This window comes from Pogona vitticeps, chromosome 3 (genome assembly GCF_051106095.1).
Source record: "Pogona vitticeps strain Pit_001003342236 chromosome 3, PviZW2.1, whole genome shotgun sequence".
In the NCBI taxonomy this organism is placed as follows: Eukaryota; Metazoa; Chordata; class Lepidosauria; order Squamata; family Agamidae; genus Pogona; species Pogona vitticeps.
In genome coordinates, this window is record NC_135785.1 from 110,965,694 (window position 1) to 110,982,281 (window position 16,588).

Sequence of the window (16,588 nt, forward strand, 5' to 3'; positions counted from 1 at the left end):
GATAAATACAACACACCCGCATACAGAAACCTCTTCTACTTTTTCACCTTCCTCCATAAATGTTGTTGTTATGTGTCATCAAGTCACTCCCAACTGATGGCAACCCTATCTATTAGGGGCTTCCAAGAAATCTTATCATGAACAGCCCTGGGCAGATCTTCCAAAGAAATGTTGTTGCTTCCTTTATTAGGTCAATCCGTCTCATTGTCAGCCTTCCCCTTTTCCTACTGCCTTCAACTTTTCCTATTTTCTAGTGAGCATCTTCTTCTCAGGATCTGTGTAAAATACAATAGTCTCAGTTTAATCATTTTAGCTTAGAATGAGAGCTTAGGCTTGATTTGACCTTGAATGCATTTATTTGTCCTTCTTGTGGCCCACAGTACCCATAAAGTTCTCTTCCAACATCACAGTTCAGCTAAATTAATCTTTTTTCTTCTTTTTTTGCTCTGTATCGGTTCACCAAGGGTTTTCACATCTTGATGGCATACCTGGTCAGGCACCCAGTTGTTCAACTAGAATGCACCACAGCACCTTGTTGATTAACCACAATTAGCTGCAGCAAGCTATGTAAACCTTACACAAACACCAAGAAACCTCTGGCCACTGTGTCTATGGCTGCTAGGAGATTTCCATTTGCAATTAGTCATTTTAGTATCTTTGTTTTTGCTGGTTTTGTAATAGATTTTGTTGTTAGTTATTTTATGATGGCATTTTAAAGGCGAGGGAGTGGATCAATAGGGAAATAAACAAATAAATACATGTGCACCGAACCACACCAATTCATGTTAAAGCATATTTCCAAGACCGTCCCCCATCCCCTACAGTTTGCTTCAGGTAAGGTTTGCAGCTGGGCTCAGAAAGAGACATATGTGCTATTTTAACTGGGCAATATCTTTTGTGTACACTGCTTTTGTATTTACTTTTGTTCTGCCACAAATTTCCATGCTCATTACTGACAATTCATGACACAAAGATTTCTTATTAAGTGACAGAGTGAAAACAGAAGTGCCTAGGCAGATGATACTGACACGCCGACTAGAAGGATAAATAATACAATTAAACAACCTTCTCTAAGAGAAATCCATTTTCTTCCAGTTCATCGCCTGCAAAGCAGTCGAGCTGGAGAATTTTTCTCTGTAATAAGGAGGGATTACGCATGTAGATGAATTTCTGAAACGGCAAATCCAGGAGACACTCTACAATATGGAAACTGTTCCAGAAAGTTGCTCTAAGTTAAGTAGAGAGTGTAGTTCTCTTCCCTCACTTGATCCTCTCCTCAGAATTAGGAACTGAACTCACCATTCTGAATCATGTAGAGTAGAATGGTTCTTTTATATATATATATAAAAAACCAAATCTGCTGTAAGAATGTTCATAATAGGGGATTTGCTGCCTTTTACATGAGTTTAAGAGATTGGCGGAGGTCAAACAGGCTTGAACATCCCTGCTGAGCTGCTGCTCTGAAGGAAGGCAGCCTGGAGAATGGTGGAGGTGTGTATGGCTATTCAGAGAAAAGCAGAGAAGAAAGGGGGAGAGAGAAAGAGACAAACCTGCTTATTGATTCTCCGTACATCCTTCTTAATAGAGGAGTCGTTTGCAAAGAGATGAAGCAGGTCCCCCTCCCTCCTTACTCTCGTTATTAGTAGGAAACCCTTTATTCAGGATCTTTCCGACTGTGTAATTAATTGTAGGTGTATTAACAACCCAGGACAACCTCAAATTAAGGGAAACCAGGCTATTTTAAAATGTACGGCAATTGAATAGGCTTTCTAACGTGTAGCTTAAAGTGTATTTATTGAAAGGGGGGCATGCATTCTACAGGAAAGATAGCTACACATACACAAACACACCACAAATATATAATCTCCACCAGGATTTTGTGACTTGTCTTGCACAAGCTGTTGTCTTTGGGTCACCTTGCTCATTCTGTTATTTTTTTTTCTATATAAAGTCTTTGTGGGGAAAAAAGGCGTACACACCAACACCTGGAAAATGCAGCATGTGGATTTATCTTGTTGCAAAGATACAGAAAATGTTTGATCCTCCTCCCTGGCACCACTTTGGGTGTTCCGCACAGAGCCTGATTCATGGTTCCTGTCCCCACACCTTGAGGCAAGTGAATGCAAACAGGCATACAGTATATTCCCTGTGGAACAGTGTGCATTCTCTTCCCACATCAGATAAATACACATTTTCTTTCCTCAACTGCAAGAACACTAGAAACATGAACAGCAGGAAAGGGAGGGGCTCTTTCCTTCCCTCTGGCTGTTTCTGGCTCTGCCTCCATCTTTAGAGTGTACTTGATTGTGTGTGGACTGAGAATGCAGAGACAAGGAACTGTTTTAGGGATGTGAAAATCTCTCAGTTATCTTGACTTTGCCAAACCCAACCTACATTTTTCTTCCCATTCTTCCGTTTGCAATGAGTTGCAAGGCTTCATCGAAGGAAAGTCCCGCATTTGATGCATGTTACTTCTACATTTTCCGTAATGAGCACATTGTATTTATACATTTTTCCTCATGTACACCTTTATTTATGTATCTTCTCTAACATAGACATTCATTTACACATTTTACCTCATTACTCGTTACCCCCATTGAGTGTGCTTATTTTTATACTTGTGCTTTTTTTAGCCATATGTCTTTTAAAATGAGCACATCAAAATGGACCCATCTTATTTCTCCCAAACATTCCACCAGGTGTGCAAATTCTCAAAGCACCATGCTGTTCTTCTCACAATGAGTCCACACACAAAAAAGGGAAAACTGCTTTTCTTGAGACTGTCAAATCCAATTGCATTTCTCCCTCACTTGGTACACACGCAAATCCTGCTCACAATAATATTCATGTCTCCTCAGGGCTCAGGGTTATGTTCACTAGAACATCCAGTGGACACCTCAACACTAGAAGCAGGCAGTTGTTTTCCTCCAGATATGTTTTGGTCTACAATTCCCATTTGACTTAGCCAGCATAGCCAGTGGTGAAGGACTATGGAAGATGTCATCCAAAAACTACTTGCCAAGCCATAGTTATGAGCTGTTACCCAAGTAAATCAGGGTTCCCAGTCACATCACCATTATTCAGGTATTAAAAGGGAAGTACATTCACCATGTTGTCTGGGGGCAGATGACTCCTCTGTGGTCACCTCTACCCTCTTCCAACTTGTGAGAGAGATCCCCTTGTGTCTGTGAAGGTTTTCCACACAAATTCAAACCCTCCTTTTTCCCTTGTTCTGATTCAAATGTTGCATTGTTCTTTTTGGATGCAGGAGGTCCTCCCCTTCAGACCTTCCACACATGACAGGACAATGGAACGAGGGAGGGGACAGAGCTAGGGCACCCACATCTACTCATGAGGTGCTTATAGTTACATTTTAACACCAAAGGTTCTACTAACATTAAAGTGGTTGAAAGCAGATGGCTCCTTCACCTGCAACAAAAGAAGGTGGGAGGCTAAAGATACAGTGTTGGAGATGCTGAAAATAAGGAATACTTGCATATCTGAATTTCCCTTATCACTCTTAGGCCTCATAGAAGCAGGCTAATGAAGGCTGATTTGTTTTAAATAAAATGGATTCTTCATGGATGGTTTCATCATATGATTTTTTTCACATGAGAAAAATTGCTTTCTCTCTAACCTTAATGTGTAATTTTCACCATCTCCTTGTCCAGATTGTCCCTGAGAAGAGCTTGACTTTGTTTACACAATGTTGAGCAGAGATAATAGTGAAAGCTGGCACTTGAAAGCAATAAGCATCACTCAAGGAATCTATCGACAGCAACCCTGGAGCTTTTGATAGGGCTTCTAAGAATTTCTAGCATTATATCATGCTGACAGGGATGGGATTAAAACTACAGGAATAATTTTAGCTAGAGTCAGGAAAAGGGAATGATTAGCTTCATTATTCCTCATCTCCTAACCTCTGCCAGCACCAGGAAACACAAAGCCTATTTGGCAATCACAATTTTTTTTCTGATGGACTAGCTTGAGTACTAGTGGAAAGAGGAAGATTGACTTAAATATTCTGTACAGTAGTGTATAGAATCTCCTAAACTGAGGCTCCAACCCAAGGCCTTTTGGGTCCTATTTACAAAACCTTAAAGAAACTACTAGATTAGTAATAATAAAGAAATAGTATTTATAACCCTTGTCTCTAATGATATATTTCAGTGACAGTACATTTTAAATTAAAACTATCATCACAATGGGCTTAAAACAACAACCATTTTAACAATACAAATAAAAATAAATCAATTTAAAATCTGGAATGTGTGTGTGTGTTTTAAATCAGTGATGTTTTTCTAGCTCAATCCCAAAATGCAGTTTTAAAAGAGATGAAAGGTCTTGAAAATGTCATCTCCTTAAATGTTAACTAGCCTATAGAGCAGGAAAAAATTATATAAGTTAATTAAAAGGCTGGTTCATGTTGAAAGCTTATTTTTTTAAAAAAAAAGTTTAAGAAAAGACAGTCAGAGAATTTGGGTTCTTTATGTATTGATAAGCAAAAGTATTAACATATGATACACAAACATGATTCTTTCCAGAAATGTTATCTGTGTTCAAAACTAGCATCTGGTATTCAGTGATCTGGCTGAGGTTGGAGATATTTTCCTGGTTCTCTAGAAAAAAATAAACAAACCAAGAATTTATATTTGAATCAGCACTTGGAGAGAGAGGAAGGTGCATAGATGTATATCATTTTCAGAATAGCGGAGTTAGTCTTGCTGCAGAAGGTGGTGATTCTGCACTGAGCCACATCCTCTTGTGCAGATTTCTCTTGAAAGGGGAAAGATCTGTCTCTGAAGAGTTCTTATTAAAGTTATCTATAATGGCTCACTCTTTTTCCCTTGGGTGCAGCAGAGGTCATTGTCCTGCATCACTAGTATAGAAGTAAGATTCAGCTGCCAGTTCAGTTCTCTATATCAGTGGTCCCCAACCTTGGGCCTTCAGATGTTCTTGGACTTCAACTCCCAGAAATCCTGGCCAGAAGAGGTGGTGGTGAAGGCTTCTGGGAGTTGCAGCCCAAGAACATCTGGAGGCCCGAGGTTGGGGACCACTGCTCTATATGGAATGGAGGATTGGCCTCAGTCATAGTTGGCCTCAGGCAGCAACCTATCTTACGCGTGCTCTAGAAAGAATAGGCTATAAGCCTGAAAAGGCACAGCACACAGAACTGAGTGGACTGCTCTATGGGTTCTCTGTTCTCATGCCTAATGTCACCTGATTTTCAAGGAGAAAGGTGTGACTGGAGATGAGACCTCCTACTGCACATGCCTGTCTATTTGCCATGCAGGTTGCAATTCCAGGTCCAAGCTGCTGCTCCAGAATCTGTTGTGGGTGTTCTTCAGATCTCTGTCTTTTCCCCATCTCTCTCTCATGAGAGAAGAACAAGAGAAAGCAGTTTTGCCAAATACGCATCTTGGCAAACTTGATCTCACTGCAAAAAAAAAATAAAACAAAAAAACCCATTAAAAATGGGAGAGAGTGCTAAAATTCAGCAAGCACTGCTGCCAGATTTATGACCTTGCAAATCAGACACCCAAGCATCACCTTGGTTATCTAGCAGAGCTGAGCAAATTATTCACAGCAAACAATTTATCTGATTAATTTCACCCCTTTGTTTGTTTGTTCCTGAATAATCTGCAAACAAGACGTCATTTTTTTTAGGAGCTTAATTATTCCATGATGAATGAAAGGCAAACACATGTTCAGAAAGTGAGAGCTGCTCATGAATTATTTCTCAGGGCTAGTGTGTTGGTAAATATCCAAGTGAGGATGTGCCTGTGGCAACAAAAGTAGTAGTGAGCCAAAACTACTCATCCATATTCGACTTTGCTTTTGTTCTTACTGAAAATTAGGCTGCTTTTCTCAGCATTTATGATGTAGCCTGTTTGAAACGTCTGTCCATGTTTAGTTGCTATATCTTGATACCTTGGAACTGCAGAATTGGAAAGGACCCTATGGATCATCGAATCCGACCCCTGTCAAGGAGGCACAGTGGGGGAATCGAACTCTTAACCTCTGGCTCCACAGTCAGAAACCTAAACCACTAAGCTATGCATGTACAACACTCACAGAACTGAGAGAAAGTACGGTTGATTGATTAACCCTTACTCAGAGACACCCAACCATAAGCCACTGTTGAGTCAATGAAGAGCTTCTCCTTATGATTTTCGACCAGTTGTTGTGTATCTCTCAGAGTCAAACAAGACAACATATTCAATTTGTATATAGAAACACTGCTTCCTTAAATAGTGAAAGATATCTATTTCTCTAACAAGTGATTTTTTTTTGCCATTATCATGACTTCAAATGTACTTTTTTTGAGACTGGTCATCAGAAGGGAAATACAGGCTTAATTTGCCAATCTGATTGCTCAGGCATGCAGCTCTGAGGAAGTGCCTTTTGTTGGAGGACAAATACACTAACAGCAGGAAATCCATAATACCTTTAATGCTTATAATCAACTGCAGCCTACACTCCCTCAAAGAGTGTTACAGATATAGCACACTATGTAGGCTACCCTGAGGTCTTCGGAGGAGGCGTGAGTTAACAAAGTAATGAAGAAATTCATTAATTGCATAATAGTATTGGGACAGACCAATATTGTTGTGACACACATATATGCAATGACATACACATATATTTATGTTTACCGATGCCATGCCTTGCAATGTTCTGTGAAACCACTGTCTAACACTTCATCCACAATCTCAGTTCCCCATCATAATACTGCAGTTTGACATGTATATGAACAGCTAAAAATGGAGAACATCTGTAACACAGAATACTTTAAAATTACTGAAATTATGAGTGGAATTTATTTTATTGCAAATACTCATACCTTTCCCATTTACAACATTTGCAAACATTGAAGATTTTAGCCATGTGATGCCCATGAAAAGATTTGATAATAAGGGGGAAATTCTGCTTTATAAGGAACCACTATCTTTTTTTTTCTTTTTCTTTTTCTTTTTAAGGAATGAGCATATTTGGTGAAAAAGTTTGCTACTTCATTGCAGACAGTTTTGAATCAAACATTCACCTCACTGAGCCCTAATCAAACATGATGGTAACCGATAATTGCATTCTGAGCAGAAATTCTTAATTATTCTGAGTTGAATTGTCACTGTGGCATTCTCTGGCTAACTATCCCTGCAGCAAAAAGAAGAACAAATTGTGAGCCATATTTCTGAAGAATAATGGAGCATGAATTACACCATAAAACAAAAGAAACATATCATATCAATATAACACTACTGTAATTCAAATGCTAAATGCTACATCACAACAGGCAAAATATATCACAAATCCTTTGGGCAATGAAACAGATGTGTTTTATCCACCTCCTAGTATCTTACAGCTGAACATAATAACCTAATGGCTAAAAACCTGTTGTTTCACATAGTAAATTGCACTAGAGTAGGCTCATGGAATTAATGGGAATTTGGTAAGCCGACTGCCCTGTAACTTGCATTCATAATGGGCTGAGTTTAACTGCAATTTACTATGCTAATATAAGTTGCAGTTAAAGTAGACCATTTAATTCAACTGGGACAATTAATGGAACAATTGTCCAATCAAGCTAGAGATGGTAGGTTTCAATTCAGTGGATCTACTCTAGTTCAATTTATTACACTATGCATGAATATTTTGGGCAAAAAGTAATATATTCATGGACATGGCCTTGTAAACTTTTCAGAGGAGAGACCATAGCTGCTACAGTAGTTATTACAAGTGAGAGGAGAATATAGACAAAACCCACAAACCTACCATCTCTAGCTCAATTCACTACAAATGTTGCTAAATTCAATTGCAACCCCCTCAAAAAAAACCAAACAAAAATTATTTGATGAAATATCTTGTAATTTGCTTACTCGTGATAATTACAGCAAGTTTATCAAAATCAAATGATTCAGTCAAAATTACAACATGGACATATTTGCTGTATAAGCACAGAGTTGCTGGGGTAAGCCGCAGGCATGCGAGTTCCCCAGTACAGTCATTGTCCTATGTCTGCTTAACTGGGGAGAAAGTCCCACTGACCTCAGTTTGATTTCTGAGCAATCGTTCTTAGGGATGAGCTGTACAAAGGGCAAAAACAAAGTTATAACTTTCATGTGCCAAACCTACAAAATACTGTATAGCTAACAGTTAGCTAGCTGCTACTGGTTATAATGATGAATCCCAGAGTTCATCACGATGAATCCCAACGCCTAAGATCCAAATTGCAATTGAATTTTTTTTCTTTCAGCTCTTCCTTTTCAAATGGAAACTAGAATGCATTTATGATGCATTATTAATATTCCAAGACTGCATGGCAGGTAGGCTTCCCTGCCTACAGAGCTGACCTCAGCCGTACCACCGCATTAAGATGAGCTAGTGTCCCAAAGTGCCATGTTGCCCCCATTCTCCTAAGGAAGGACTCTGTTTGGGCAAGAGATCAGAAATGGAGATGAGTTGCCTGCTGCTCACAAGTCCCGCGTCTGCCTATTAAGGCTAGATCTTGAGTTTTATGGCTGCAAGGCTTATGTCAGCCAACCATCATTAATTTAATTTATCATGGGGCTGATGACTGATATAATGGGAACAACATATAGCCATGTAACCCTGACAATACTGTTTTCGGTTTATGAAAAGAAAGCCTGGTGTATTAAGCACCTTCATATTTGGAGCAGACCATTCCCTCTGGAATCACTTAGGGAGGCACTTGCATTTGTTATCCTCCCAACGAACCACATTTTCCATTTTATTCCTCCAAGCCAGTCTCCCTTCTCATCCTGTTCTGAATCAACTACCTTCAACCTCTCTTCTTCATCTCTTTAACTGTAAGGAGGCAGTGGGTTTTCAGCGTGCTGAAATCAGCTATCTAATGACACCATTGTGTTGTACAGTAAACTCCCACCCCACTATCACCTTGGATAAACATTTTTAAGGTCTTTGTTATATTGTTAACAATGCTGGTTTTGAATGGGGTTTTCGGTGGCTTGATTTCCTACCAAATTTAAGAGACAGGCGGCGGCAGCCTAGACGTGATCCATATTTCGTTCCCAGGGAGATGGAACTGTCTGCACCAAAGCTGCTATAAGTGAGCAAAGATGCAGTGATACTTCGCACACAAAGGAATCTAGGAAATCCATAAGGAGCTGTAACGGTGCAGCCATGAGACGGTTACGGCCACCAGAGAATTTCCTGTCCTGTTTTGTTTCTCCTAAGCTGGTCTCTTTATTCCTTGGTTGGTCTTCACTGAAATTCTGCACTCCCTCCATTAGAAATTGCCCATGCTGGCACTAAATACCTGAAGATCAGTAGAGATGACGTGGTCAGTAAACGCAGGGACATTGGGAGAAGGAGCAGAGTGCAATCTCCAGACCCTACTCTGTTTGTGCCCTTACATGCTCACTGGAATGTCTTGGCAGGGTGTGTGACAAACCCTGCAGTAGGGCAGCAATAGTGTTCATGTGCATGTTTGCTTTCCCAAGGCTTTCACTCGAGGAAGAGCAAACTAGGCAAAACTGGGTGTTGAGGGAAATGCTTAGTACCTGCATTTATCATTTTCCCTCCTACACTGAAAAAGATGTTCTTCAATGATCAGACTTAAACCTGTGTTTACCCTTCCAAGGAGAAAAGAAATCACAGGGCTGAAACAAAGCACACTAAATGCAAGAAATGTAGGTGAGGAAAAGCATGTGCAGTAATGTGGAAACACTTTCGGCTACTTGAGGGAGCATTTAATCTAGAAGCATATTTAATTGTATTGTGTAGTTTGGCCTTCAGTGGTACATATGTACCCTTCATGCAGACATTCACCTGAATACATACAAGTTATACCTTTATGTGCATTTACCTGTCAGATAACTTGTAAGCACAGGAAGCTTTCACTGAATAGAGGGAAACCCCCCACTTCTTCACCGTGAGCCATCCCTGCTAGTGAGAACAAGGTTTTCTATACACTATTCCCCACATTATACCAATAAGGACTTAAGCGTTTTCAAGGGCAAAGCCATTTACCAGAGCAAACATAGTTTTGTGTCAGCTAGCAGTTAACTATGTGGGACATCCTTTTGTTGCAGTTTTATGAACTAGAAATGGTACTACAAATATTTTCTAAAGTAAACATGAAAGGGGAGGGCTTTTTAAAAGGCACAAAAGGGCAGTTGGGTGCTAGGCAGTCCTTTGGGGAAAATGGATGTCTCTTATCCACAGCAGGGCCTTTGAAAAGCATGAAAGCTAAAATACTTTTACAAAAGAAGAAATGTTCAGCAAAGAAATTTATTTTTCCCCTTACAGTAAAAGGATATAGTGTAAGTTTTAACTACAAAGACTTCAAATCTAGGGTCACACTGTAGGGTTTAATCTAATTAGCAGAATTGATTGAAAGGGGATGTTTGGCTCAAATGGCGAAGAAGAAAAAACTCTGCAGGAAATATATCTGATAGCTTAAAAGTTGAGGTATTTAGAGAGAACTGGCAAACTCAGGAAAAAAAAAACACCCAGTTGAGATTCTAACAGAATAAAATAAGGTAAAAATAGTTATGCACTTTCTGCTACCATCAAGACACACATTAATTCCAATAATAGTTGAGTAGTTACTTCAGAGTGGGATAATCTGAAATGACAAATGGACATTACCTGCAAAACTGGACAAAGCTACCTGTTCCTTTATGTTGTACTGTGGCAGCCATTTTGCCCACTCTCATAGTTTAGTACAGTCAAACTGGACTACATAATGGTTTCAGAAACACTCCAAAATTTTAAAAAGTAACCCATGCTATAGGGGGGCGGGGGGGGGGCTTGAAACCCAAAATGCACCATACACTTCTATGCATATCTAATCAGAAGTCAGCCTCATGGCATTTGCTGAGACTTACTCTCCATTAAATGAGCAGTATTCCCCTGTGGAGCTCTACCAGCCCAGCAGGAATGATATTGCCGGCAGCAGCCAACTGCTGCTAATTAAAGACTTCCTTTTTCAATTTGGGGGTACACACAACTTATGCACAATGAGACAAGGTCATGTGCAACTAATAGGAACTCTTCAACTAGTGGCAATCCGCTGCTCTTGGTTATATCATTCCTGCTGTGTCAGTGGGGCTCTGCAAGAATGTGCTGGCTTTTAGAATAAAAGCTTTCTTCAAACAAAGTATTAGAAATAAGTTACAATTTTGGACAAAACAGTCCAAAATCTGGTTAATTTTTACCACACACACACAATGCTTCATTGAGGGCATGGATGTATTTTTCCTGGTGTATTAACTACCAACTGCAGGTGGAAGCTTTATTGCTTTTAACGGAACAATCTCCAGGTTGTGTACCTGCAAGCCAGACACCACACAGAGCACTACACTTAGGGGATCATTCATTCATTCATTCATTCATTCATTCATTCATTCATTCATTCATTCATTCATTCATTCATTCATTTTATTAGATTTTTGTCCCATCCATCTAGACCAAGGATCTACTCTGGGTGGTTTACAAATTTAAAAACAATAAAACCCCAAACCAAAAAGTTCAAGATAGCGGTTTAAATAATTAAGATATGGCAGTTAAGATATGGCAGGAGGGAAAGCCTGCCCAAATAGCCAGGTTTTAGTTTATTCCTGAAGACACCCAGAGAAGAAGCCAGGCAGATCTCCACGGGCAAGTTATTCCAAAGGCGAGGGGCCACTGCCGAGAAGGCCCTACTCCTTGTTCTTTCCTTCCGTACCTCCTTTGGCGTTAGGCTGCTCAGCCGTCCAACCTGGCTGGAATGAGTGACTCTGGCAGAACTGGGTGGGAGAAGACGCTCTGCCAGATATCAAGGTCCTAAACTGTTTATGGCTTTATATGTAATCGTAAGAACTTTGAAAGCAACGCGGAAACAGATGGGCAGCCGATGCAAGGCGGCCAGCATGGAGGAAATATGTTGGTACCTTTTCACTCAAGTCAGAAGTCTGGCCGCCGCATTTTGTATCATCTGAAGTTTCCGTGTCAGTCTCAAAGGCAGCCCCATGTAGAGCGCATTACAGTAGTCTAATCTTGAGACTACAAGTTCATGGACCACCATAGTGAGTGCACCCACATCAAGATAGGACACAGCTGGGCAATCCACCGAAGGCGGAAATGTGCGGAATGGACCACTGATGACAACTGGGTCTCCATGGTGAGCGCCGGGTTCAGATGTACACCCAAACTGTGAACCTCACTTTTGGTGGTAAGAGTCACCCCCCCAAAGGAAAGGAAGTTTCCCAGACCACTGATGTCTGGGACACCCATCCGAAGGAACTCCATCTTGCCCGGATTCAGCCTCAGTCCATTCACCTGCACCCATTGCTGAACAGCCCCCAGGCAGCGCTCAAGGGACGAAACAGTATCCACTGTTGTTGGAAAAAAGGAGATGTAGAGCTGAGTATCATCAGCCTACTGATGACATGAAGCCCCACATCCCCTGATGACCCCTCCCTGTGGCCTCATCATAGATGTTAAACAACATTGGAGAGAAAATTGAGCCCTGCAGAACACCACAATTGAGGCTCCACAGGGCCGAGAGACTCTCTCCAATCTGTGTTCTCTGGGGACGGTCCTCCAAGAAGGAACTGAGCCAGGCAAGAGCAAGGCTACCAATTCCCAACTCGGAAAGCCTCTCAAGGAGAATACCGTGGTTGATGGTATCAAAGGCAGCTCGAATATCGAGGGGGACCAGCAGAGACATTTTGCCCCTGTCGGCCTCCCTCAATAGGTCATCAAACAGGGTGACCAATACTGCTTCCATGCCATGGCACAGCCTGAAGCCTGACTGGAATGGATCCAGGGCATTGGTTTCATCCAGAAGAGCCTGCAGCTGATGGCCACCACCCTCTCGACTACCTTGCCAAGAAAAGAAATATTGGCGACAGGCCTAAAATTACCAATATCGTCCACCACCAAGCTCGGTTTCTTCCTAATAGGCCTAATGAGTGTCTCCTTGAGAGCAAGAGTGTGAGTGGGTTCTGAGTTACCTTTGGGCATTTCTCTTTCAGGTGATACAAATGAGGATTCAGAGTTGCTAAATAAAGAATTTTTATTAACAGAATCTTTTTTGTTACATACAATAGAATTTTGAACAGATAACTGGGGAGGGGAACTCTCCCAAAACCACAACAATGACTTTTCTTCATTTAAGTCCTTTAATAATAGGTTCTTGTTCTTTTCCCTTCCTCTGTCGGTTGCCTCAGAAAGTTGTTGCGGACCACACACAAGGTCCCGCAACATGGGTGGCGGGGCCACTCTCCCTCTCTCAAGGCTTCTCTCTCTACCTTTAGAGGCACATGTTGTACCAATCGGGCGGGACCTTGGTTCCTCGGGTATAGCAGCACAGTCCATTCCTCAGGGCTTAGACCGGGGATGATGGGTCTTATTTTGCTGGCAGCAAAGCTTTCAGCTTCTTTGGCTATCGAGTTCTGTGCAGGTCTTTTCACAGGTACCGAAAAGACCTGAGCATCTCTATCCATTTCACCCGGCGCGCTCTCTCTAAACACTGTCACCTTCTCTGTTTCTTTAGAGATCGCCCCTTCTTCAGTTGTCAAAAATATATCTACTTTCTCCCTTTCGCGATACATCTCTCTCTTCACTCCTGCCTCAGCTCTCTCTAACCATCTCAACTGCCTCTCCTTTCCTTGTGCTCCTTCGTCTCCAGCTCTTTCTAACTTCACCGCGCGACTTTCCTCTAGCTCCTCTGCTTGACTCTCTGTCTCGTGTTTCCTCAGTATTTCTGTTTCTAGGCTAATCATTTGAGGGGACGGCTCACTCTTTGATGGTTCCTTAGTCTCCTCCTCACAAAGGGGAACCTTGCCTTCCAGGAGAGACCCATTAATTATTGCCATAGCCTATTCAGATATTATAGGCCTGGCTGCTTTGATTAGCCAGGCCAGGCAAGGGTCAAGGGAGGAGCTGGTGGCACGATAGTGGTCAAGCACTCTGTCCACCATATCTGACGTCACAGGCTGAAAGTGGTTATTATGTTCCGTGCTTCGTACCAGGATTCTGCCCTTATTATTATGTCATCATTGCACCAATCACGGAAGGAACCTGGCTGGCCAACCACTGTGGCATGGAGGTGGGACAGGGAGTATCTCTGCTCAATCAATGAATGGTAGGCTCCACGGGGAGGCGGGGACGAGCTGGCCAGACTCCTTTCATGATTGGTGTGGTGACAGCAATGGAGCCAAGCACACTGCGAATGATGAGTGAACCAACCAGTTCTGGTGGGAGGGAATCGGCTTTCGTGGCACCTGTGGAGCCGCGATTCTTATTCATATCTCCAGGGATACGAATATGAATAGCCCATGTCTATTCAGCAGTGTAGGACTATGTCCACTTTCTTCCCTGTGAGGATAGTGGTGTTTTATTTGCCGTTGACAACAATGTTAGTTAGTCAAATTTAACTAGCCATAGAGTAACAATATTGGCAGTTGCACACTTTATATATCCTGAACCATGGAGATCATCCCATATAAGAGTAAAAACATTGCTAGAGGGGCAACACAGAAGAGAAAATAGTGACTTCAAAAAGCCACCGGGGGGGGGGGGGGATGAAAACTCTATAGGGAACATTTAAAATCATCCAGAAATTCCATGTCTGCCCTCAGTATTACTGTGAAAATTCATCAGAATTTTGTTAAGTGTCTCCAGCTCGAGAGTGTATTTTTGCTCAAAGCACAGCAGTGTTAAAAAAATCCCAATATGTATGTGTGTGTGTGCATGTGTGTGCATACCCTTAACTTTCTTTGACTCTCAACGTAACACAGCATAACAGTAACAAGATAAAATCCCAGGGGGCACTGGTTAAAGCAAACAGAATGGATAGAAACGTCACAAACTTCATTTTTGAGCAGCCAAAAATTTATACATATATGAGACTCAGATCAGATCCAACTTAGCCTCTAAATAGGTTCCAGCTTTTACAAAGAAGTTCCTTTCAGTATCCACAATTTTCTCCAGTTTTCTCTACCTCTTGTACTTGTCTCTCTGCTTCACCAATTTTCCATCCCTTCTCAGATCTCATCAGGAAACCTGGCTCATCCCCACTTCTTAGGCTCTTAATTTGTCCCTCTTCACCATTATGATACAACTGCAATGGCATTGTCTACTTCTACAAAGCCTCTGAATTATTTTCAGTGAAAGACACTATCTTAAAATCTTAGAACAGCAAAGCTGGAAGGGACTCTGTTGATCATGGAATCCAGCCCCTGTCAGGAAGGCACAATAGAGAATCAAACTTCCAACTTCTGGCTCCCCTGCCAGATTCTTATAAACCATCAAGCTACCCAGCAGTTCAACTAAAAAGTTAAGCAATATATATTCTCTCTCCAACAGAGTCCCCCACCAACCCACTCTATGCCTAGATAAAGGGCACACAGATCAGACCACAACACTAATCTGATCCACGTCGAAGTCTGAGGCAGTATTCATGCCTTTCTGGTTCTCTGTGAAGACCTGATGTTTACAAACCGGGAAAAGTACACAGCACAACCAGCCCATAGGTTGAATGATACAGGCAGGACAGAAGGGCCTCTTAGGCAGTCTGCAAAGATGGGAATTTCTTCTTCTTCCTAAAACAGCCAGCAAATAAGAGACTGAGAAACAAAGGGGCAACAGGCAAAGTCGTCTTTGATTTGTATTCGCAAAGGCTTTCACGACCAAGATCTAATGGTTGTTGTGGGGTTTTCAGGCTTTTTGGACATGTTCTGAAGGTTGCTCTTCCTAATGTTTCGCCAGTCTCTGTGGCCGGCATCTTCAGAGGACAGCACTCAGAGGTGAGTGACAGTACTGTCCTCTGAAGATGTCGGCCACAGAGACTGGCGAAATGTTAGGAAGAACAACCTTCAGAACGGCCAAAGAGCCCAAAAAACCCACAACAACCATCATCTTTGATTCCTCCTTAAAAGAGCAATGCCGGGAGCCTGCTGTTCTACAAGTTCCATCCTTTTGCTCTGACCTCACCCTTCATGTTCCCACAATCTGAAATGTGGCCACAGGCCTGGAGATTCAATCAAAAACTTTTCAGAGGAAAGAAGCAGAAGATTTATTTTTAAGGTAAAGAGTATACTCTCGTTTGTCTTCCTGAGTTTCTTTTTTTACCTTTCTCCAATTCTAATTATGACCTGTGAATGCCAGATTGAACACTAGGGATCCATGGGGATGTTGCTGCACCTCATAGACAATCAGCCCCAATCACTTTGCCCCTTGATTATGCCAGTAGCGCAAATCTCCCTCGTCTAGTTCATATTTGCACCTTTGTCCAAAAACAGTATACATGTCTAGTCTCTAGACTTTTAATGGAAGCCCACTTTGCATAACGATTTGGTGCCTGTTCATCAAGAGAGTGCTCAAAATGCTATTGCATTTTTATGCTGGCACAAATTGGCATAAATCTTAGAAGCAATTTGCTACAAGTTAAGGACTCAGTGTAGGCATTTGCTGTTGTATGCCAACTCATGTGACTTATTACACAACAGTAAACGCCTGCGCTGACCTTTTTAACGTGAAACAATTCATTGCTGAGATTTATGCCAAGCGTGTTACACAGACAGGCTAGTTTAGGCAAGCAGGACAGACAGGGTGAATC

At 41.6% G+C, this 16,588-nt stretch overlaps 1 long non-coding RNA gene across 1 annotated transcript; it reads right to left on the reverse strand.

The window, feature by feature from the left end:
* Positions 1-5,294: 5,294 nt before the first annotated feature.
* Positions 5,295-7,146, reverse strand: LOC144588359 (uncharacterized). The gene is made up of 2 exons (XR_013543876.1): positions 7,046-7,146; positions 5,295-5,437 (listed from the first exon to the last, which is right to left on the reverse strand). It is a non-coding gene; the product is annotated as an uncharacterized LOC144588359 (long non-coding RNA).
* Between the last annotated feature and the right edge of the window lie 9,442 nt (positions 7,147-16,588).